This window comes from Diabrotica virgifera, chromosome 9 (genome assembly GCF_917563875.1).
Source record: "Diabrotica virgifera virgifera chromosome 9, PGI_DIABVI_V3a".
Taxonomy (NCBI): Eukaryota; Metazoa; Arthropoda; class Insecta; order Coleoptera; family Chrysomelidae; genus Diabrotica; species Diabrotica virgifera.
In genome coordinates this window covers 178,386,952-178,400,095 of record NC_065451.1, presented here as the reverse complement: position 1 = coordinate 178,400,095, position 13,144 = coordinate 178,386,952, and the positions used below count along the sequence as shown (strand labels likewise).

The following is a 13,144-nucleotide window of genomic DNA, read 5'->3' as shown; positions in this document are numbered from 1 at the left end:
AGTACTCCCGGTCGCCCTTCTAAAACCGGAAGTCCTAGGTCAACTTTCTCACCTTTAGTACCATCCTTGAATCATAAGCTTTCGTTCGACACCTCATCTGTCATTCTACCTAGTGGAATGACGGAGGAGTTATTTTCACGGACAACGAACAGACGGGCAGACAGTCATGAAACCAGAAGTAGGTATATATTTGTTCTCATCTTGCTATAGCGCGTCGAATATTACATCGCTTGTACTATTGACTTTAAAATAGTACTTGAGGTTGCATTTCTAAAAGCGGAAGTCTTAGGTCAAATTTTCTCGCCTGTAGTAGTATCCTTGGATCATAAGCTTTCATTGGACACCTCATTTTCATTCTACCTGGTATAATGAGATGAGGAGTTATGTTTACGGACGGACGGACAGACGACAGACGGACAATATTAATATTATTATTCAAAGAAAACAATTATTGTTAAAATACATGAGAGCAGAGGAAATAGAGGATGAAGAAAGAATTGTCCAATGCTACAAGATTAGAAAAACATGCAATATTTAAAAGAAGACATGAAGAAGGATACTTCAAAATTGTGATAAAGAACCATTTATTAGGAAATTATGAAATGATACATACTTATAAAAACAAGCTTCACTTCACAAAAATTTCTCAAATACAAAACTCCGAAACACGCACCGCCAACTAATCACACAAGCAGTATACCGCAATCAATGCTCAGATTCAGCGACGATCTTTCAGCAATTAACGAGCCAGCCGCTGCAGTAAAAACGTTCCTAGGCCCGGTTGTACAATCGAAGTTTAACTCTGGCTCAGCGCCATTACCGAGTTCAGGGCAAGAAGTGCGTTGTACATACAAAGTTTAATTCTTGAACTCGGGGTCGATATTCGACGGTTCAACGCTGGTTCAAGGATTTTTAACCTCACATTTTGGTCATTGTCAAACTTTTGTCAAAGGAAATCATAATATTTACACCTTAAAAATGAACATCAACATCATTGAAAATGAAAAACTGAAGATTTTCTGGAAATGATAAATATTGTAGAAGGGAGGAGAACACAGAAACAGTGTAGGGCTAGAGAAGATCATTTTGAAAAATGGAATGATAATGAATAATGAATTTTTGCAAAGATTCTGGATATCTAAAGATGCTGTTCACTATTTGCATGAAACTATTGCTCGTAAAATAAAAAGTCGAACAGATAGGTAAGAACGAAAACAGATGGCAAATTTGTTATTAATCGATATTACTAACATTTCAAGAAACAAGCTGTATTTTCCAAGAACATAGTTTTTATTGCCTTGTGCAGTGATAGGTCAGTGGCGGATCCAGCATCATTAAGAGGGGGGGCCGATTGCCTAAATTTCTATATACAGTAAAACCTGTGTTACCGGCCACCTGCCAAAATCGGCCACCTATACTAGCGGCCAGTTTAAAATTTCCCCAAACCAATTATACGTAGACTACAGAAACTGGAAATACCGGTCACTTTTCTATATCGGCCAATGGTTCTTTCATTTTTAGTGGCCGTTACTGACAGGTTTTACTGTAATAACAATAACAATAATAATAATTTGGCTTTAAGAATACGAAGACAATGGAGAATGCAAAATACCCTAACAATACCGATTATTATGTCTACTACTGGAGTCATTCCGAAGAACCTCCTCGAAAACATAAAAAAGCTGAGTCTCTAAATGAATATCTTTATAAGACCATGCAGAAAGCTGTACATATTACTCTCGACTCGACTGCCAGGTACGAAAATTGTTGGGAGATACTCCAGCCAGCATACCACGTCACCTAGGTCACGATAACACGGAAAAAGTCACACCAGAGCTCAATCTTTTTGTTACCGCAGGTATCGGGATGAGTAAATTTTCCTCTTAGAGGAATCAACTAAAAACCAAAAAATAAAAAAAAATGAAAAAATCTTACACATTCGTCAAAGAAAAGCATGGCGCGTCTTGATCGAATAAACGGTTTTCGCCCCACGCTTTTCTTTAACGAATGTGTTAGATTTTTCAATTTTTTTTTATTTTTTGGTTTTTAGTTGATTTTTTTATAATACTTTTAATTTTGGCCACTCGTAACTAAAGAAAACCGTTTCTTAAATTTTTTTTTCATATTTTTTATGTTTTAAAGACAGGTGTTAAAGAGATAAAGAGACAGAAGAACTTAAAATTACAAATTGGAAAAATAAAGCAGCAAGGAGGAAATAATGGAAAAGAATAGTAAACCAAGCCATGGACCTTCTAGGCCTGGAGCCCTGGAGAGCTAAACTATATGTATATACAGGGTGTCCAAAAATAGCGGAACTGTCGAATATTTCGCGAAATGAACATCGGATCGAAGAACTGAAAAATACCTTTTCAGTAATTTTTAAAAATCTATCGAATGACACCAAATACGACACCCTACTCCACCCCCTGGAGGTGGGGTAGGGGCTCAATTTAAAATCGTAAATGGAAAACCCCAGTTTTTATTGCAGATTTGAACTTCTTACGTAAAAGTAAGCAACTTTTATTCGTTACATTTCTTCAAATTCTGGATAGATGGCGCTATAATATATAGAATATAGAAATATGTAGAATAATATAGAAATAGTCTTTCTCGAGCAATACACTTCCAGATGAAAAACTAAACATCACGTGTTTAATATTTTTCAAAAACCTACCGAATGACATCCTGTCGTGTTTGGTGGTATTCGATAGGATTTTGAAAAATATTAAACTTTTGTTTTTTGATTTTTCATTTGAGAGTGTTTTTAGAGATATTAGACCATTTCTATAAATTACCTATGGTATCACGATTAATGGTTTTCCGATTATAACGCCATCTATCCAGAGTTCGAAAAATGTATCGAATAAAAGTTACTTACTTTTACGTAAGGAATCCAAATCTGCAATTAAAACTGAGGGTCTCCATTTAATATTTTAAAGTTACCCCCATCCCACTTTCAGGGGGCCGAGTGGGGGGTCGTGTTTGGTATCATTTGATAGCTTTTTAAAAATTATTGGACACATATTTTTCATTTTTTCGATTCGATGTTCATTTCGCGAAATATTCAACGGTTCCGCTACTTTTGGGTTGGGACACCATATTATACATATAATACATAAAGTTGATGAATAAAAAATAAATATTATATGTAGTGAATTATCATTAAAATTTAAAAAAAAACCTACAAAATGAGACTTTATAAGTTAACAACTTAAAGTAGTTTCGAAAATGTAATAATGAATTAAACGAATGTAATTTTCAAAAAATCAAAATAACTAGTTGACTTTTTTCAATGCAAACAAATTCAAGTCGAAATAGTTTTAATGTTATTTCGTAATGGGAAAGTACATCATGTAACACCTCATTTAAAAGCGTTTGAAATACTGATTACAAAAATGTATAATACCTACATGCGCAAAATTTTGGTCAAATGCTTTTTAAACACATTCATTTTCTTCGAATCCTGAGAAAGCTAATATTAGAATTTTTGAAAAATTTAAACGCAGAATAAAATACCTATTACACTATTACCGAGGGCCAAAAGTCCATTAGAATAAACAAAAGGTTTCTTGTGAATGATATAGGTATTTGAAATTAAAAATCATACTCAATTTTCTCTTCTTTTTCACCCCTGTAACTTATTAAAATAAACATTATAGAAGTTTTCAGGGACTTTAGTCCCTCGGTAATAATGTAATCTTGCATTTTGTGTTTAATTTTTTAAAAAATACTTATTAGTTTTCTCAGGATTATAAAAAAATGAATGCATTTAAAAAGCATTGGACCGAGATTTTGCACAAGCATTACCTATACATTTTTGTAATCACTATCTCAAAAGCTTTTAAATGAGATGTCACATGATGTACTTTGCCATATGAAGTTTAAAATTTAATTCATTACCATAATTTTATATGTGGATGATTGCATCCCGCGACATAAATGACTATCTATCGTACTCGTGCATAAATACTCACGTCTGTTAAACGTGATATAGAATAAACTTATATAATATATAAGACATACATTTCATGCATATACATATGTATAAGACATACATTTTTCCATAAAACTCTCGAAAGTAGAATTGGTATTTACTGTATCATCGTTGATTTGTATCGGACACACTGAAAAATCGCATGACTTGTTTTGAATGCTCTCAGAACTTAAATTTGCTCCAAGATCAGTAGGTCTCATAGTATGATCTATCTGATAAGATATACCTTGTACATATTTATTATCTTCATTACTATTAATATTATCACTATCACCCAAATTGCGTCGATTTTTAATAAAATAATCAGCTATATTGCGACATTTGAATTTTTTACTTTTCAAGTTCTCGGTAGAAGCTTCTATTCGTTTATTTGACATTTTATAACTCTTCGTAAATCACAAACTATATTAATATAAAAAAGAAGAATAAACTCAAAATAATATTAATCACTCTAACAATTTACAAACTAAGATCTGTACGAATCAGTATTATAGATGTTACTTCGTTACTTGCATCGATACACAAAATACACTAATGACTAATAGACTAATAATTATTGATAAGCAAAGGGTGTTTTTTTTCGTGGTCAGCAATCGGCGTTTGAACATAATACATTTATATTTTCGGCAAATTAATATAGTTTTGCTGAGCGCGCTATTTTCGAGAGATTTTCGAAGAATCCGTTATCTGCAACCGATTTTAGAATTATATACGAGAGTGGACATGCTTAGGTATGCGTTCACAGTATATATACATTACATATTTGTTAAATATGCTTATTGTAATCATTTTTAATCCTTAATGTATACCTAAGAATTATAAATTACTCATTTCAAAAAAATATATTTATATGTAATTCATATAATATTGTAATTTTAAAACATGTATAGTTATCCACTTGAAAAATAAATGAATGTTTTTGTTATCTTTATACAGTAAAAGCTGTCAGTAACGGCTACTAAAAATGAAAGAACCATTGGCCGATATGGAAAGGTGGCCGGTATTGCCAGTTTTTGTAGTCTACTTATACTTGGTTTGGGGATTTTTTAAACTGGCCGTTAGTACAGGTGGCCGATTTTGGCAGGTGGCCGGTAACACAGGTTTTACTGTATTATAATTAAAAAAAAAATAAATCACTTGGGTTGAGAGGGGGGGCCGATCGCCCCCATCGCCCCCCCCCTGGATCCGCCACTGTGATAGGTGCATAAACTCCCTAAGTTTTGTGCAGTGATATAGATCCATAGTTATAGTTATAACTGGTTTTAAGTATATAACAGGTTCCTTTTTGCAACTTGTGGGTGATTGTGAAGCAAATGTAGAAAATGATTTTGCTAATTTATTAATAAATCTAAAATTAATTATATTTGTACCATGTTTATATACATGTCACTTTATATAATCATGATTATAAACCAATTTCTATTCTGAAATTATTTAAGTACCCTACCTACTTCCCTAGAATAAGGCCCGGTCTTTTCACATCCGAATAAAAGTTATTCGGAGGTTTATTTGATAGATTTACATGTAATCTGCCGGATAAACTTCATAAAAAATAGTTATTTTTAGGTGAAAAGACCGGGCCTAAGACAAATATTAACATATTTGAGAGAATTTGGTATCATAGCTGTAAACAGTGATCTATAAGAAGAGAATGTGAAGAATTGAATTGAATTAGTATCTTTTGGTTGGTGGTAGTGGTTATGGAGTCAAGAATAACCTGATAACACCATTACAGAATCCTTCATTGCCAGCTGATTTTTTTTAATGAGGCTCAATGAGAATGCAGAGAAGCAATTGAATGGATCTACCGAATAAGGAGTGCCATGTGATTCGTTTTTAAGAAATTGAACAAAAATCGTTAAAATTATAATAATGGTAAATTTATGCATTTAAGGGTTACTTATTACTACAGTATGTAACTCACTGTACTGTGTACTGTATTACTAACCCTTAAAATGTATAAATTTACCATTATTATAATTTTAACAGTTTTTGTTCGGTTTCTTAAAAACGAATCACATGGCACTTGTTATTCAGCAGACCCATTCAATTGTAATTGCGACATCAGTGTTGCACAATATTGCAATGTTTTTTAATGACTCTTTACCCATACTATAAGAAGAAGGGCAATGGAAGGAGCAAGGAAAGTAGATAATAATATAACAACACTTCAGCTTATGCATATTATTTTGCTAATCTATTAAATTAATGTACAATAATTTATTAATAAAAGTAAAATTAATTATGTTTTAAAATACTTATATCACTTTATTTAATAATTTCACAAACTAATTTACGTTATCAATTATTTTAATGACATTTACACTTGGAAAAATGAAAGAATACCCATGAACGATCACATCAATCACTTATTTTGTATTTGCTGTCTCTTTCTATAAATAAGAAACATTTGTTGTTATCGAAAAAGATAGCAAATACAAAAAAGTGATTGATGTGATCGTTCATGGGTATTCTTTCATTTTTCCGACTGTATATACTTCCCTAGAATACGACAAAAATATTAACATTTTTTGGTGATTTTGATATAGCTATAAACAGTTATATGCATATGAAAAAAAGTGTGAAAAACTGGATGAGTATTTTTAGGACGTAATAATGGTTTCAGAGTTAAGAAATACCTGGTAACACCCTAAGTGTACGTTCAAAGTGGAATATAGAAAAAGTGCGAGCAAAGAGGTGAAATCAAACTACTACTGGAAAACAGAGGTGAATGTACACTTAGACAATCCTCAATCACCAGCTGAAAATTTATTTAATGGGGCATAAATTAGAACCAGGAATCCAATATAAAGGACATTTGGAATATAGAAACGGTGGTCTTTGGGATAAGGGTAAAGCTAGAACGCATAGAAGCAATTGTAATTTGAACATCAATGTTACACAATATTGCAATGCTTTTTAATAATCCTTTATCCATACTACATGAACACGAGGAAGTAACAATGGCATTAGCCGAAAATGTAGAAAATCTAACGTCTAGAGAATCATGAGAAGTACAGTTTGTCAAACGTAGGAAATAAAGGAGTTTGAAAATCTTGTGCATGAATACTTTGTTAATTTATTAAATTCATTGTACCTACCTACATATTTCATTCATTTTTAGATGATTTTGACATCATAGCTATAAACAGGTAGATATCTGTTTAATATATATAGCTGTGTAACAGCGTAGCAAGGGGCTGCGTGCTAGACATGACATGGCTAACTTCAAGCCAGTCAACATGGTTGTCACTTGTATGATTTATTGTATGTAAGATGTTTAGTAAGTTTTATAAAAATATATAAGTACTCAATACTATGATTGTTTGACTTATAACCCATTAAATAAAGTAGATTAAACATGGCGCAGTCAAACAGCTAGTTGGGTCACAGTTTACAGTCGAAAAGCTAAATTTATAGCAACTTGTACACGAGGTACCATACATAACCTACAATGGCAGTGATGGGAATAAATGTAAAATTACCACCAGATTTTGACCTGCAGGATCAAAATGCTGCAAGCGAATGGAAGTTCTGGAAGACTAGTTTCGAAGATTATTTACTAGCAACGGGACAAGACCAGTCAGCAGATAAAATGAAAATGTCAATTTTAAGAAATATAATTGGGGCTGAGTCTGCCAAAATTATGTCCACATTCGAGATCCCAGAAGCCGAAAATAACAAGTATGACTTGATGATATCACTAATCGATAAGTATGTTAATCCAAGGATGAATGAATCATTTGAAAGATACAATTTTATCATGAGGGTCCAGAAAGAAGGAGAGTCGTTTGAGCAGTTTCTTACTAGTTGTAGACATTTGATTCGAACATGTAATTATAATGAAATTGATCCAGAACAAACAGCCGAAGATAAAGCTCTGAGAGACAAAATATTAATGGGCATCAGAGATCCAGTTACTAGAGAAGCTCTATTGAGAGTGGACAAACTTACCCTACAAAAAGCCATCGAATTTTGTAGAACTAGTGAACAAAGTAAGAACCAAAATTTGAAATTTCATACTGAAAGAAAAGATGTAGACATAGGAGAAGTTCGTAAAGATAGGTACCAGGGCCATAGAAATTATAATAACTCTAGAAGTAAAGCGAATACCAATGAAAAATTCAAGTGTAAAAGATGTCAATCAACTCATGGGGCCAGAGAATGTCCAGCGTATGGAAAGAAATGTAAGAAATGTGGGCTTTTAAACCATTTTGCAAAGTCGTGTAGAGTGAAGAATATTGATGTCATAGATGAAGATAGCAGTGATGGATCAGCTGATAGTTTTGTAGGAAATGTCAATAAAGTATACCAAAATGTAAGTAGTCAAAATATTTGGGATGAAATTATAGAAATTGAAAACAAGAGAATTAAAGTAAAACTTGACACAGGTGCAGATGTAAGTATAATTCCATTAAAAATTTTTAAGAAAATTGATAAACAATTTAAAATTAGGGATAATCATTATGTACTGAAAGGGTTTGAGGGTACTCAGGCTAAAACAATGGGTGTCGTAAATTTATTTTGTAAACATAAAAATAAGTATGTTTACGAGGATTTTACAATTATTAATGGGGCAACTCGAGTTCTTTTAAGTGGTAAATTATGTATTGATTTGGGGTTAGTTAAACGAATCAACAATATTGAGAGTTGTGGTACTTTAGAATTAGCAGAAAGGGATAAATTTATAAACCTTAACCCTGAAGTTTTTAGAGGTCATGGTAAATTTTGTGGTAAACATAGGATCACTACAGTAGACAATTTTGAGCCAGTAAGTTACCCACCTGTAAATGTACCTGTCGCAATTAGAGATAATTTAAAAAATGAATTAGATAGGTTGACAAAAAGAGGGGCAATTGTCAAAGTTAACGAAATTGACCCCAGGGCAAGCATAAACTGCATTGTTATTGTGGAAAAGCAAAATGGTAAGTTACGTTTATGCTTAGACCCATTAGATCTAAACAAACAAATAGTCCGCAAACCAAGAGTAGTACATAAATTGGAAGATGTTTGTGCACAAATGATAGGTAAAAAGATATTTTCTGTATTTGATCTCTCTGAAGGGTATCATCATTTAGAACTTGACGAGACATCATCATGGAAATGCTGTTTTGCAACTTCTTATGGAATTTTCAGATATAAAGTATTGCCATATGGATTATCAAATTCCCAAGATCTGTTTCAAGAAGTAGTAGAAGATAAATTTAAAGGTATAGAGAATTTATTGATTTGTCATGATGATATGATTGTTATGGGAACAACAAAAGAAGAACATGATACAACTGTTAAAAAAGTGTTAGAAAGGGCTAAAGAAGTAGGAGCAAAGTTTAATGGGGACAAATTTCAATATTGTCAAGAAGAGGTCAGATTTATGGGTCAAGTTTTTTCACATAAAGGGATGCAAATAGATCCTGACAGAGTGGAATCACTTTGTAAACTTGAAAAACCAAATAGTAAAGTAGAATTACAAAGAATTTTGGGCGCATTTAATTACGTTAGACGGTACATTCCGAACATGGCTGAACATATTCAACCTCTTTGTCAATTACTTAAAAATAATGTAGAATGGGTGTGGCTCCCGTCACATCAAAAATGTTTTGATAAGTTAAAGAACATAATTTGTAAATCACCAGCGTTAGTCCCTTATGATCCTAATCAAAAAATTATTTTACAATGTGATGCATCTAAAAATGGTTTAGGTGTTTGTATGTTCCAGAAATATGATTCTATTTTAAAATTAGTAGCTTGTGCATCACGAAATATGAATGATAGTGAAATAAATTATAGTCAGACTGAGAAGGAACTATTGGCAATTTATTATGCTACTCAAAAATTTCACAATTTTATTTATAATTTTGATGTTGACGTTCAATCAGATCACAAACCTATAATCTCCATTATGAAGAAGCCAATTTCCAAAATTGGATCAGTTAGACTCCAACGTTTAAGGCTTAAACTTCTCAAGTACAGATTAAATGTATATTTTGTTCCTGGGAAAGACATACATTTTGCTGATATGCTATCTAGGTCCAGTTTAAATATAGAGACACATGACCCAGAAATGTTTGAAATGGTCCACTCAGTGAGTAAACATTTACCTATGAGCCAGGAAAAGCAATCTGAGTTAAGACTAGCTACTAGCCAGGATGAGGCATTAGCAGTAATTTTTGATTTTTATTATAATGGGTGGCCAAAAGAAAAAAATGTTCCTCAAGTGTGTAAAAAGTACTATGGTATAAGAGATTCACTGTATTTTGAAGCTGGCATCGCATTTATTGATGACAAAATAATTATTCCGAAAAAACTTAGGCTTAACATGATAAAATTGCTTCACAAAGGCCATATAGGAGTCAGTAAAACTATAAACAAAGCCAGGAGTATATATTATTGGCCAGGACTTAATGATGATGTGACAAACTATATAAAAAAATGCAGGATATGTGAGAAATACAGACCAAATAATTTTAAAGAACCAATGATGCCTCATGACATTCCCAGACTAAGATTCAATAAAGTTGGTACAGACATTTTAGAGTATGGTTCAAAAGCATATTTAGTAATTGTAGACTATTTTTCGCATTGGTTGGACATTTCAATATTAAAAGATAAAACCTCCAGTTCAGTAATCAACTCATTTCAAGATACTTTTAGTAGATTTGGATATCCAGAAATTTTAATTGCAGATAATCTACCATTTACTTCGGTAAAATGTAAAAATTATTATAGAGAAAAAGACATTACAATTATGACATGCACTCCACATTACCACCAGAGTAATGGACTTGCAGAAAAAGCAGTCAATATAAGCAAACAAATTTTAAGAAAGAGTAATGAGGAAAATGTTGATTTTAGAGATTTGGTGATGGAATATAATAATACCTGCATAATAAATCTTGATGCATCTCCAGCTCAAATTTTACAGAGCAGGATCCTGAGAGGACAATTACCAACTACAGCTAATAAATTAGAACCTACAATCCAGAAACAAGTATATAAGAATTTATGCAAAGAAAAAGAGAAATTACAAGTACGTTATGATAAGACAGCACGAAGAAAACCAGTAGAGTTTAGAAAGGGAGATAGGGTAGTAATAAGAAGTTCAAAAGATAATTATTGGCGTAAAGCAATTGTGTTAGAAAAGGCCAATGAACCTAGATCATATTGGGTGAAAAAAGAAGATAACAATAAAATTATTAGACGGAATTCACACCAAATGAAACATTCATACACCACAACACTTGAAAAAGAACTCATTTTAGAACCCGAGTTGTACCCTGATATTCAGTCACAAAGTGTTCATAAAGATACCACTCACATTAACGTAAATGATAGTGTTAATAAAACCATTAGTTGCCCAAGCCCAAATGTAAAATCAGTACCTACATTGAGTCATAAAGTCAACCCAAATATTGAGACTTCTAACAGTTATAAGACGAGAGTTGGTCGTAATATAAAGACCCCTTATAGATATCGATCTTAGGGGGAAGGTGTTTAATATATATAGCTGTGTAACAGCGTAGCAAGGGGCTGCGTGCTAGACATGACATGGCTAACTTCAAGCCAGTCAACATGGTTGTCACTTGTATGATTTATTGTATGTAAGATGTTTAGTAAGTTTTATAAAAATATATAAGTACTCAATACTATGATTGTTTGACTTATAACCCATTAAATAAAGTAGATTAAACAATATCTATATATAAGAAGAAATCAAATGTGAAGAAGTGGATTTATGTTAGTAAAATATATTACAAAAGAATACTTCCAATCATTTTCTTTAACCATTATGTGTGTTCAGTGTTATATAGTGTGGGAATGTGGACATTAAGGCAAAAACAATTGACCATCTGAGGCATTCAACCTGTGGTTACACACAAGAATTGTGTTCGATGTCTGTTTTTGCAGCTGCCCATTGTGATATCTTGGCTGCAATTGCATCGTTTCTGTTAATTTAGAAATTTAAACATACATATAACAATAACTATGAGATATTTATAAACATAACTTACTATCTGCTACAATCAATGGCTTAGATAAATTTATTTAGTTTCACTTTATTTTCTACAATTTTGCTGTATTGTTTGGCCAAAGATACCAATATTTCGTCATTTTGAGCGATGAAATTGCTTCTACAAACAATTTTTTACAAAATGAAAATAATAATATCCTTTATGTACTTATAATACCTATTCAAATGGTCTGTTCACAAATTTAACGTATGAAATCGATTTAACTAATAAACTAAACGATAAAAAATACCGATTAAAATAATAACAGTAATATAAAAGAATTATATTGACAAAAACCAAATAATAATACATAAATGGCGGGAAAATTTATGTCGAGAATTGAGGGGAATTGCTTTGAATACGCATGCCTTACGTTGCCAACCTTACCAAAATTTGTATGAACCTCGGCTTAACTAAACTCAGCATTGAACAACCCGAATGAAGTTAAACCGACGCTCAAAATTGAACCCGGTTCAACTAAGCTATCGCTTAAGCCACCAATGTACAATCGGGCCTTTTAAATGGACAAAATTTGAAAATCGCGTTACTCTGGGTTCGCCATCCACAAAAAGGTGGGATGTTGTGAGGTGAGCAAAAATGTTCTCGGGTTAAGTCTAAACCCTCTATGTGTGACAAGATGGTCCAGCAGAATTGATTCAATAAAGCCCCTTAAACTTTATTTAATTAAGATTTGCTATGGTGTTATTTGTTCCTATTTTGCTTTATTTGCACCTACCTACCTACCTACCTACCTTCAAAAAAAAAAAAATAAAAAAAAATATCAAAATGCCTTAAGGGGCGCCAAAATCATTTTTTGCACACAGGCGCCAGTAGTTCTTACGGGGGCCCTGACCATACCCGTTGCGAAATGTTACAAAAGCTAATTGCTCAACAAAAACCGTCAGTTATTTGCCTCCAAGAAACTCATTTCAAAGATTCTTACCATGCTAGGTTAAAAGGTTTTAAATGCTTTTACAAAAACAGGACTAATAGAGATAAAGCAAGTGGTGGAGTAGCAATCTATATCAACCAAATTTACGAAGCAGAACCAATACATTTAAATACATCTTTAGAAGCTGTTGCAGTCACTATTAATAGTGATATAAAAATCTCATTATGCAACATTTATATCCCACCAAGT

General features: G+C 32.4%; 1 long non-coding RNA gene across 1 annotated transcript; it reads left to right on the top strand.

The window, feature by feature from the left end:
• Positions 1-479: 479 nt before the first annotated feature.
• LOC126892022 (uncharacterized) lies at positions 480-5,376 on the top strand. Its single transcript, XR_007700654.1, has 2 exons — positions 480-1,312; positions 5,195-5,376. It is a non-coding gene; the product is annotated as an uncharacterized LOC126892022 (long non-coding RNA).
• The last annotated feature ends 7,768 nt before the right edge of the window (positions 5,377-13,144 follow it).